Raw genomic sequence first — 11856 nt, 5'->3', positions numbered from 1 at the left:
TCCCACACAGTTCTTTCTATACTGATGTCAACCTGCTCAAATTAAAGCTGAGACTTGGCTCTTTAATGTAGGATCCATTATTTTAATTCAGATTCAATGTGATGAAGCTCAGAGCTCAGAGATGATGATAACGAATTAAAGAAGAGAGGAATTTATTTTCCCTCCTGCTGAATAAAATAGCAGAGTCTTTATATAATGATGAATAAATCCAACTATCTATACACTTACAGAGCTTTGTTAGAGGCTTTGACAACTGGCAGCAGCTTCAGAAGAGCCTCCTCTGAAGCAGAGTATTTCTTCAGGTCAAACACGTCCAGATCTTTTTCTGATGACAGTAAGATGAAGACCAGAGCTGACCATTGAGCAGGAGACAGTTCATCTGTGGAGAGACGTCCTGAACTCAGGGACTGTTGGATCTGCTCCACTAGAGAACGATCATTCAGTTCATTCAGACAGTGGAACAGGTTGATGCTTTGCTCTGCAGAGGGAGTCTTTTCAATCTTCTTCTTGATGTACTGGACTGTTTGCTGATTGGTCTGTGAGCCACTTCCTGTCTGTGTCAGCAGACCTCGTAGGAGAATCTGATTGGTCTGCAGTGAAAGACCCAGGAAGAAGCGGAGGAACAAGTCCAGGTGTCCATTTGGACTCTGTAAGGCCTTGTCCACAGCCCTCTGGTAGAGCTGTGTTGGATCGGGTTTGTCTCTGAACAGTTTAGACCTGTTGGAGGTTGATTGTTCTTCTGACAGCAGATTGACTCCAGACTTTATGAAGGTCAGATGGACATGAAGAGCAGCCAGAAGCTCCTGAAGACTCAGATGGACGAAGCAGAACACCTTGTCCTGGTACAGTCCTCTCTCCTCTTTAAAGACCTGTGTGAACACTCCTGAGTACACTGAGGCTGCTCTGATATTGATGCCACACTCTGTCAGGTCTGATTCATAGAAGATCAGGTTTCCTTTCTGCAGCTGCTCAAAAGCCAGTTTTCCCAGAGACTCAATCATCTTCCTGTTCTTTTTACTCCAGTGTGGATCTGTCTCAGCTCCTCCATCATACTTAACATTCTTCAGTTTGGACTGAACCACCAGGAAGTGGATGTACATCTCAGTCAGGGTCTTGGGCAGCCCTCCTCCCTCTCTGGTTTCCAACACATCCTCCAGAACTGTAGCAGTGATCCAGCAGAAGACCGGGATGTGGCACATGATGTGGAGGCTTCGTGAAGTCTTGATGTGGGAGATGATCCTTCTGGCCTGCTCCTTCTCTCTGAACCTCTTCCTGAAGTACTCCTCCTTCTGTGGGTCAGTGAACCCTCTGACCTCTGTCACTATGTCAACACACTCAGGAGGGATCTGATTGGCTGCTGCAGGTCGTGTGGTTATCCAGAGGCGAGCAGAGGGAAGCAGTTTCCCCCTGATGAGGTTTGTCAGCAGCACATCCACTGAGGTGGACTCTGTAACATCAGTCAGGATCTCAGTGTTGTGGAAGCCCAGAGGAAGTCGACACTCATCCAGACCATCAAAGATGAACAGAACCTGGACCTCTTCAAACCTGCAGAGTCCTGCTTCTTTGGTTTCAGTAAAGAAGTGATGAACAAGTTCCACCAAGCTGAACTTTTTCTCTTTCAGCACATTCAGCTCTCTGAACGTGAATGGAAATGTGAAGTGTATGTCCTGGTTGGCTTTGTCTTCAGCCCAGTCCAGAGTCAACTTCTGTGTTAAGACTGTTTTCCCAATGCCAGCCACTCCCTTTGTCATCACTGTTCTGATTGGTCCGTCTCTTCCAGGTGAGGCTTTAAAGATGTCTTCTTGTCTGATGCTTGTTTCTGGTCTGGCTGGTTTCCTGGATGCTGTTTCAATCTGTCTGACCTCATGTTCATCATTGACCTCTCCAGTCCCTCCCTCTGTGATGTAGAGCTCTGTGTAGATCTGATTCAGACGGGTTGAGTTTCCTGCTTTAGAGATCCCCTCAAACACACACTGGAACTTCTTCTTCAGAGTAGATTTAAGTTTATGTTGACAAACTGGAGCAACATGTCCTGAATGAACAAACAAGAAACAACATCAATGACTGATTCATAAAGAAAACATGACATGTTCATCCCCCTAAAGAACACACATGAACATATTTCCCTCCATGTCTTGAGACGTTAGTAAATGTCCCATTTGTCCATCATGTTGAATCTTTAGAGAAATCCTCTTACTGCTGTGCAGACAGTCAGCCAGCTCCTCCTGCTTCATTCTCCTCAGGAAGTTCACTGTGATCTTCACAAAAGCCTCTCTGCTGCCCCACCTCTGCTCTTCATCCTCACTGTCCAACACCTCCTCATCCTCCCTCTGACTCTCTGAGCATTCTGGGTAATCTGGACTCACAACCCTCTGGATCTTCTTCAGCTCCTTCTTCACAAAAGTGACAATGTTCTCCTCCAGCAGCTGGAACAGAAAACTATATGAATGACACAATCAAAGAAAAACCATGGAGCCAAACATCAGATCCATGTTGGACACACTGACAATCCACTGCTCTAAAAAGTGCAGCATGGAGATTATTGTCAACACAACAGGTGTCAAAGTAGTTGTTGTCCATGTACAGACCATAAATATGGAGTCCAGGTGTGTTTGATGCTGCTGGGCAGACTGAGCACTGGGAACCTCTGAGCTCTCCTGGTCCACTCTGTGGAGGAATCATGAAGAATTAGCTCACATTATGTTTGCAGCATCTGTGAGTGTTTTATGCTTTGTACACAAACAACAGCTGCTTTTATGTTCTGTGGTGACTGTCCTGATTAAAGCAAACACTACTGTGCTGTGACATTCTCAATGAGAGGAAACAAGCAATCAGTTCTGTACCTCATGACCTAGAGTCATCACAACAAGTCCACCTTTTAAATGATGAGTTTTAAGGACTCACACTGGGTTTGACAGAAGTCTCACCTCTGCTACAGGACACTAACACAAACACTGGAACTGGACAGGTGCTGAGTTACAGGGAGTTTTAGTTCTGATCTGAATGACACATATAAGAACATAAGAAGTGCTTTTCTTGAAAAGAGAAACATCAACTTCGCCAATAAAGCCTGTGTTTCAGCCTGATCATGTTCATATACTGTGTCATTCATGAAGCCTGGAGACAAAACACAATCACTTCATCTTTCATAGAAGACCAGTTATACAGGACAGCTGTCTGATACATTTTAAACTCAGCTGCAGCTCACTTCTTTGCAGCAGAGGGAGGCTGTCCTTTGAAATCAATGAAGCGACCCATTGACCTGTCACTCTTCATGGACACACAGCTGGGCTCAGGTCCATGTTCAGGACCAGCAGAGTCTGGTGTGTGCTGCTGCTCTGGCCTTCAACACAACACACACAGAGCTTTGAGTGTGAATAATGATGGTGCAGTGATGTGAGTGCTGAGCTCTGACATGGAGAAGAGTCATGGACAGAGATCCTCATCTCACCTCTGAGCTTTGGTCTGGATCTCATGGTCCCCACACAGACTGCTGTTAGGGGGAGGGGCTCCCTCCTCTCTGTCCTCACACTGATTCATGATGCTGAATTCACATCCACATCAGCTCACACACACTTTCTACCTTCATCTGGAGAGAAAACACAAATCATTCATCTGCACATCAACTGAAATCATCCTCAGGATCAGGTTTGTGTTACTTTATTTGTACCTGTAGGTAGATTTGTTTTGCAGTCATATGATCAGATGATGACGCCCTTTTGACACACATACACAGAACACAAAGAAATGTAACACAAAACCAACACAGCTGACTATAAACATGATGAAATGAATTATAAAATAAATACATAAATAAGTCAGTATGTGCAATGTATCACTGCAGCTTGTTCAACTCTGTGACAGCAGCAGGAACAAAGCTGTTTTTATATCACTGGGTTTAACATCTCGGGATGATAAACCTCCACCCGGAGGGAGGAAGCTGAACGTGGCAGTGCAAAGGGTGGAGTCATCATTAATAATGGAGGTAGCTGTCCTCTGTACCTGTCTGCTGTACAGGGACACTGGGCTTGGCTGGGACTCACCAAGCAGACGACTAGACCACTGAACTATTTGGTCTGAGGACTTCCTCTGTTTTAAAGTTGTCTGACTGAACCATGACACTAAAGAAAATGATAAAGAGAGAGAACATGCTCATTATGGTTCAGTCAGTGTGAAAATGTACAAGTTTCCTTAAACAGTGTAAACGTTGCTGAGACTTTTTACAAACCACTTCACAATTTTCTTCAAAAGTCAATTTGCTGTCAATGATAGTCTCAAGATATTTGTAAGACTGCACATACTCAATGGTCTGACCTTTAATTACAGTGACTTGGTTCCTGTGGGGTTTCCTCCTAAAATCAATGAGCATATCTTTGGTTGTTGTAGCATTTAGCTGCAGGTAGGATTCCTCACACCACTGAACTAAATCATCAATGACTGGTCCATGGCTGCTCTCACCGTCCTGGAGGAGACTAACAATAACTGAGTCATCAGCACTTTATGATGCTTCTGCTGTCATGTCTGCTCTGACACATGTTTGCGTATAAAATCAACAATAGTGGTGACAACACACACCCTTGAGGAGAAACAGTGGAAGAACACCTTTGGTCAGACAATGTACTGTTGACCCTCACTCTCTGTGTCCTGTTGGTTAAAACATCCAGAATCCAACCCACCAGATTCTTATTTAAATCAAACTGTTGTAGGAGCCTTTCAATTCAAATGTGAGGTTGGATTGTATTAAAAGCAGAAGACAAGTCCACAAATAAAAGCCTGGTGTGTGTCCCATTAAAATCCAGATGTTTAAAAAGCATGTTGAGCAGAGTCACTGTAGCATCCTCCACTCCTCTGTGAGGCCTGTATGCAAACTGCAGAGGATCCAGTGCATGTTCAGTTTGCTTCAGGACCTCAGATCTGACCAGTTTCTCTAAAGTTTTCATTCAAATTGAAGTCAGGGCGACTGCTCTATAATCATTCAGTGTTTTGGGACAGAAACCACAGCATCTTTCCAGAGCTTAGGGACATGTTGTGTCTGTAAGGACTTAAAAATATATTGAAACACAGGACTCAGCTAATGTGCACAGGACTTCACTAAAAGCCCACATATATTATCGGGGCTGTGACCTTTGTCCACTTTTACCACACAGAACGTCTTTTTGACATCACGCAGCTCAATGTTCAAGTGCATAGTGTCTTTATGTTTCAGTAGCTGAGTTTCTGTGGTAAAATCAAAGGAATCAAAACAATTCAGAGCATTATCCAGCTCTGAGTATGAGTTCTAACCATCTAAAAAACCACAAATACTGAGCTCTGTGCTCTGAAGGCCTGCAGTAGTTTTCATACTTGCCCAGGCTGAACCAAGTTTGTTTGCTGCCATCTTGTTTTCCAGTTCTGATTTGTAATCCTGCTTTGACTGATTTGGTAAATCATGGTTTGTTGTTGGGAAATATTTTAACACACTTACAGGGAATGATCATGTCCCTGCAAAAGACAATGTATATCCACCAATGAGTCCAAATCATCCCCACAGGACTGTGTGAAAACATCCCAGTCTGTGCAGTTAAAACATCCCTGGAGACAGAGCACTGACTCATCTGTCCAGACCTTTATGTCCCTGATCTTTTCTCCATCATTTGTCCTGTAGAAATATCAGCTGCTCCTCCACTGATTGGCTCTTCTTTCTTCTTTCATATCTTTCACACACGATTCAGAGACGAGCATTTCCATTCACTGACACACAGATGGACTGAGATCCACTGATTTTATCTGACAATCTGTTTGTCTGCAGTGTTTCTGTAGAAAATGACTTGATGAAACAAGCTGCAGGTGATTATTCCACACAAAACAACTGAGACTCAGTTCATTTCTCCTCAATATTATTCCAGGGGCCCTTTAAGTTGGGGCCCCTGACACTTTCCTGTCTTTTATAATAGTAAAGTCTGAACTATATGAAGGAGCAACAACAATCCAAAACCAAACCAAACAGCAGAGACACAGATAGACATCAATAAAAACAGCAAATATGTCCTGACAGACAGTTTTTCTGTTTGTACTGTGACCAGCCACAGAGATATAATCACCTATCAGAGCCGCTGAGATGCTTTATTGTGAGAGTATTTATGGATTTGGGTCTTTATCATCTAATTCATCAGGTAGAGTTTGTCCTGATAGGACCAGGAGGCCTCTGACTCTGTGGATGGAGTGTTAACTGTCTCTCTGAAAATCACATAGAGCCTGAAAAACCCTGTCAGCCCCTCTGGGGACTTGCACCCCAAGAAATTCCTAGCATAAATACTTAATGAAAGTACAACACACACAGGTACATCACTGAGGCAGAGACGTGAGCTGAAAGATTTATAAATGTATTTAATAATCAAAAAAACAAGCAGGGACTGGAACTGTTGAAAACAGAAAGTAAAATGTTACAAGCAGATGAAAAGAATACTTGCAACTGAATTAAATAGTTAAAATGCAGAGAGGCAGACTACCCAAAGGAGTGCCAGGTGTGCTACCACTACTCACCTTTGGTGCAGCAAAACCAAACTCAACCATGGCAACCTCACAGCAAATCGTGTCCCTGTGTATTAACTCACATGCAGTTAAGTGAAGGGCCCTCACCACAGGTGCCTTATAGCCTCTCCACAGTAGCACTCTGCCTAGAAAGAAAAGGATCTCAAAACAATATTAAATCACAATCAAATAAACAATGATAATAGCAAAAAAAAATGTAATGTAACCCAACAAACAATAACAATAATCAACAAATAAAAAATGTAACGTAACGCAGTTGGTTAAAAAAATTAGAACAAAAGAGATTAAAGAAGGATGCAGCTCCACCTCGACTAAGGGAGTATTCCCCACCACATAATGACAGAGGAAGTCAGAGCTGTTCTCCAGCCGCTGTCCGGCCGAGCTCAGACCGTATTTAGCGGCTCAGACTGCGGGAGAACAGCGGCTCAGTGTTCAGCTACTGACCATCAGCTCACTCTGCTTCTACTCTGACTCCACCGCTTCTCCTGTGAATATCCACACAACATGGAGGATAATGAATGAATGAAGAGCCACGAACCGCTGCGTCTCTGCGCGCCGCCATGTATGAATAACGGCTCTCCTCCTGCCTCATCCCGACTTTACCGTGACACAACTAAACACCACAACGAAGTATAAAAAACACACACAATAAAACACTAAAAACTCGAACATCAGATAATTAAGCTAACTACAGGAAGTGTTGACGAGTAAAACATTAAAAGTGACATTTACCTTCAGACAGAGAAAATCATCTGCGCCATTAACGTCAGTGAAAGTGAAAGTATTTTCAGCAACCGTGGGATACAGTGATGGGAATACCGCAGGGGCGTAACAAGCTTTTCAAACGTGTGGGGGATGTGTCCAGCTGTGGCACTATTAAATGAATTTATTACTAAAATAATGTAAAATTATGTGTAAAATGAATTACTAAGGTACTAAACATTCATAATATCAAATGTTTATTATTTATATGGCTTATTATACTCAACATGGAACAGAGCGCTACAAAAAAATAAATTTTAAGTACAAAAACAAATCCCCATCTCAATTTGACAAAAAGATCCAATCTCTGATTGTATAAATAATACATTTTTAACTATTTACAGGGAAACACCACAGAGAAGCACACCACCACAGCAGTGGCAGAGCCAGACAATTTTCATAGGGGTGGCCAGACTGAGACCATTGCTTACACAGGGGTGGCTGATTTAATGGTGTTTCTTAGTCACTCACTCACTTATACAGGCAGTGACTGCCATGTAGTAACTGTGACTCTGACTACCACATCATGAGGATCCACATAATAAGCTTTTTACTGTATTCCTAAACCAATTAAAAAAACTGAAACAGTTGTGAGAGTCTTTTTAATTGGTGATTTAGCTCACACATATTTCTTGTTTAATTTGTCTCCAATTATACACAGTGTACAAATTACTGAACAGAATCATGAAACACAATAAAACAAATTTACAGAAGCCGTATTCTTCTGTTGCTGTGACTTAAAGCAAACCGATTTACAAATTCGTCCATGTCAAGGGAAGCAGCACGTTTGGACTCCACACTCAAAACACCCAGGTTACTCAACCTTTCATCGTCCATGGTTGATCTCAGATAACCTTTAATCAGCTTCAGCACTGAAAAACTCCTTTCACAGGTGGCTGTACTCACAGGTATGGTAACTGCAACTTTACACAACCTGAAGACCTCATGAAACACCTCATTGTGGGGTTCAATGAATTTTGTTAGTACAACTATGCTAGATGGTTTTTCTAGGCCTGCCTCGCCTTTCCTCTCTAGAACTCTTTTTAGCTGATGTAACTCATGTCTCAGGTCTTCAATGTTGCTTCCATAAATGGATGCAAAGGGTAACAGAGCTGCTTCATCACAAAATGTAGCATTTATCGGATTCAGTGCCTGAATGCCCCTCATCACTTCACAGTTTTGTTTAGAGAACCATCTGTTGATCTCAGTGAGCATATGGTCAAGCACTGGATAAAATAACCCTGTGCGAAAACTGTCCTTCTTTTGCTCAGGACGCCAACCGAGCTGGCTCATGACAGTGTGCCCTTCAAGCCTTTTGCTAGTATTTTCTGTCTTTTGGGTGCAGGATCAGTGTCAATATTGCACTCTTCAGCTTTATGGATGACTTCTTTCCACATCTCTTCAAAGCGTGTTTCAGTCATGCAGTCCTTAAGAGTTTGTACAAGAGCCTCAACTAAATCAGCAGCTAAACCTAAATCCAGATTCGGAGACTGCAGGGCATCGGAAAGGCATCTTGCCTCACCAAAGAGCGTGGTCAATGTAACTAGAAGCCCTACAAACTGGAGGTTGATTTGGGCAAGCAGGCCCCTTGCATCAACTGACCTATCACCATTCTTTTCTTCCACTGTTTCCTCTAGGACACTAACAATTGCAGGCAGTCTCTTAAGAATGGTTTTACAAGCCTCATGTTGACAGGCCCACCGTGTGTCACTTAATCTTTGCAACTCCCTTGGTGCCCCGTCATACATTTCTTTCTGCTTATTGAGCCATTTGGTGTGAACATATGACCCAGACATGAATGTGTACAATCTTTGTACAACAGAAAAGAAGCACTCTACTTCAGGGACAGCTTTAACTGTGTCCACAAGAACTAGATTAAGGCAGTGGGCATAACAATGTATATAAAAAGCCTGCTTTGCCACTTCCTTAACATGAGCCTGAACTCCAGAGTTCTTGCCGCTCATGACAGATGCTCCATCATAAGCTTGTCCAACCAAATTGTCCCTATATTCCAGCCCATATTTTTCAAGGGTGTGTATTATTTTCTCTGCCAACCCTGCAGCATTAAGGTGCTCTGCAGCTTCAAAGTGCAAAAAGCTCTCTTTCACAGCTCCCCTGTAGTAATACCTAAGAACAAGAGAAATTTGTTCTTTCTTTTTTACATCTTTGGTTTCATCTGCCATAAGGGCAAAGACTTGACTTTCTTTGACCTCACTGATAATGGTGGAGCGTACCATTTCTGCTAATGTGTCCAGCATTTCATTTTGGATTTGGTGGCTTGTGTATTTGGCATTACCGGTTTTCAATTTCTTTTTCACAACTGCGTCATGATTACCAAGAACCTCTAATATAGCAAGGAAGTTTCCTTTGTTGTCAGAATCCACTGTCTCTCTATGACTCCTTTGTGCTATGTTTTGTGTTGCAGTTAACAGCAAAACTTCAGCTACACTTTTAATATAGGCACGGTTTTCCTGTATCTGTTTTGAGTGCTCTTGTGACAATTTAGTCATCACAGATGCCTTGTCTTTTTGTTCTCTCTCAAAATTTTTCCAGGCTAACATAGCATTCATGTGTGCTTCAGACTTAGCATGGGATGCTAAGCCTCCATCCTTGAACATAGCCTTTTTCCAGTTTTTATAGCCTCTATCCGAAGTGAAAACTGATTCAGTGTTTGGAAGGCCAAAGTGCCTGCAGGCATAACAATAAACAGCATCCTTGCTCTGTGAATATTCAATCCATGTATGAATGGAATACCACGAGGCCTGGAAATGTCTCTGTCTGTCTCTGTCTGTCTCCCATGGCAGTTCTTGGAAAGGCAGCAACCTGTGGCTGGACTGGAGCTTCACCTCGAGATCTGGAGATGTCTAACAGAAGAAAATATGAAATTTCAGTTATACTATATAATACATCTGTTTGTCATTTATGAGTATATTAATGTAAATCATAAACCTGGTGGTCCACTCTGGTCTGGGAGTTTTACAGAAAGCCCAGCTGCACTGCTGTGCCCTTGATCGGCATCAAGTCTTTCACCTGTCAATTGAGATAAAGTTAAAATGATGACACTAATATGTCTTGAAATCACATCTAAACCACATTTTTGAAATTCGGTTCCTCAAAAGTTATCATTTAATGCAAACAGATACAGTAACACTTCAAGAATTTGAGGATTGTGTTTGGAATACTGTAACCTACCTTGACATACACTTTGCAGAGCACACTCTAGGGGACCTACTCCACCACGGTCACTATGAAGAGCACCTGGTGTATGCTGTCCTTCTTTGTCTGGCTCTGTCTCATCACTCTCATCCTGCATCTCCCTCTCCACGCTACTTTCCCTCCTTTCACTACTGGACTTATTACTAATGAAGTAGGAAGTAATTTTCCTCTTCATTTTGCCTATCAGGTGCAAACCTCAATATTATGAGCAAGCATTTCAAAGATATTCCATTGCAAAACTTAATCATTTGGCTGCCAACTCATTAGTACGGATTATGAGACAGCACCGGAGCCCCCGAACATGCTCGTGTGAATGCACGGAAAACAAATTTGAATTTTCAGTCAAGAACAAGACACAGACTGACCAAAACTAATAAGCCGAATTAGCACTGAAAGTTGACTTTACTTTTAATAGCCGTCTACAAATTATTGAGGCGTTGTAGAGTACAATTCTGGGGCTTATTAAAACTTTTTTTTAGCAGTGACACGGTGAAACTGGTTCGACTTTCATACTGTTAACAGCCTAAATTAGCAAACTTAGCCATATCTGTTTCACCCCCAGCACCTACATTAAGACAATAAAGATTTCAAACATATTAAATCAAACTTACCTCCGACTTCTAGCAACGGGGAAAAGTCCGCTCTTCTTCACTGGTAATGCAAGTTACTTCTTCTCCTGCAATTGCGTCGGTGGTTGACATTCAGGTTGTGTAGTGAATTACTGCCACCATCTGTTCTGGTGGAGAACTACTCGTTAGAGGTGCACTGTTGAATTGCGTCCCTGTGGGAACACCGACGTACAGAGATGGTTCCGCCAAAAAAGTTGCGTCAAATCGGTGGTGGGAGGGTGACCGGTGGGGTGGCCGAAGATCAATCAAGGGCGGAGCCACCCCCTGGCTCCGCCCTTGCACCACAGAGTGATTCTTCTGCAAAGAATCACACAAGAAAATATAAACAAAAATGTGTAAAACAAAAATAAAAAATCAGCATCCAGGTAACAGTTTTAGCTCATCTTTAGTGAAGATTGACATTAAGAAAAAAACAAATGCCTCAGATTTGAGGGGTTGATCCTGTGTGTGCTGTGTCTGTAACTCCCCCCTCCCCCTCCTGCTCAGTGCAGACACAGACGCCACCACACATCATGTAGCTGACCAATCACTTGCAGCTTCACTTGATGACTTCACTTGCAAGATCCTGCTCTAAGAGCTGTCACTGCTTCCTAACACTCACCTTCTTAAGAGTGCTGTGTCATGTCTCTTGTCTGCTGATGTCAAAGCACACTGTAAAATTGAACAGTAAAAGTTTGATACAGAAGATGAGTTGTAATCACTCAAAACTATTTAAAAA

This window comes from Toxotes jaculatrix, chromosome 10 (assembly GCF_017976425.1).
Source record: "Toxotes jaculatrix isolate fToxJac2 chromosome 10, fToxJac2.pri, whole genome shotgun sequence".
Classification (NCBI taxonomy): Eukaryota; Metazoa; Chordata; class Actinopteri; family Toxotidae; genus Toxotes; species Toxotes jaculatrix.
Note: the sequence above shows the minus strand (reverse complement) of the source record.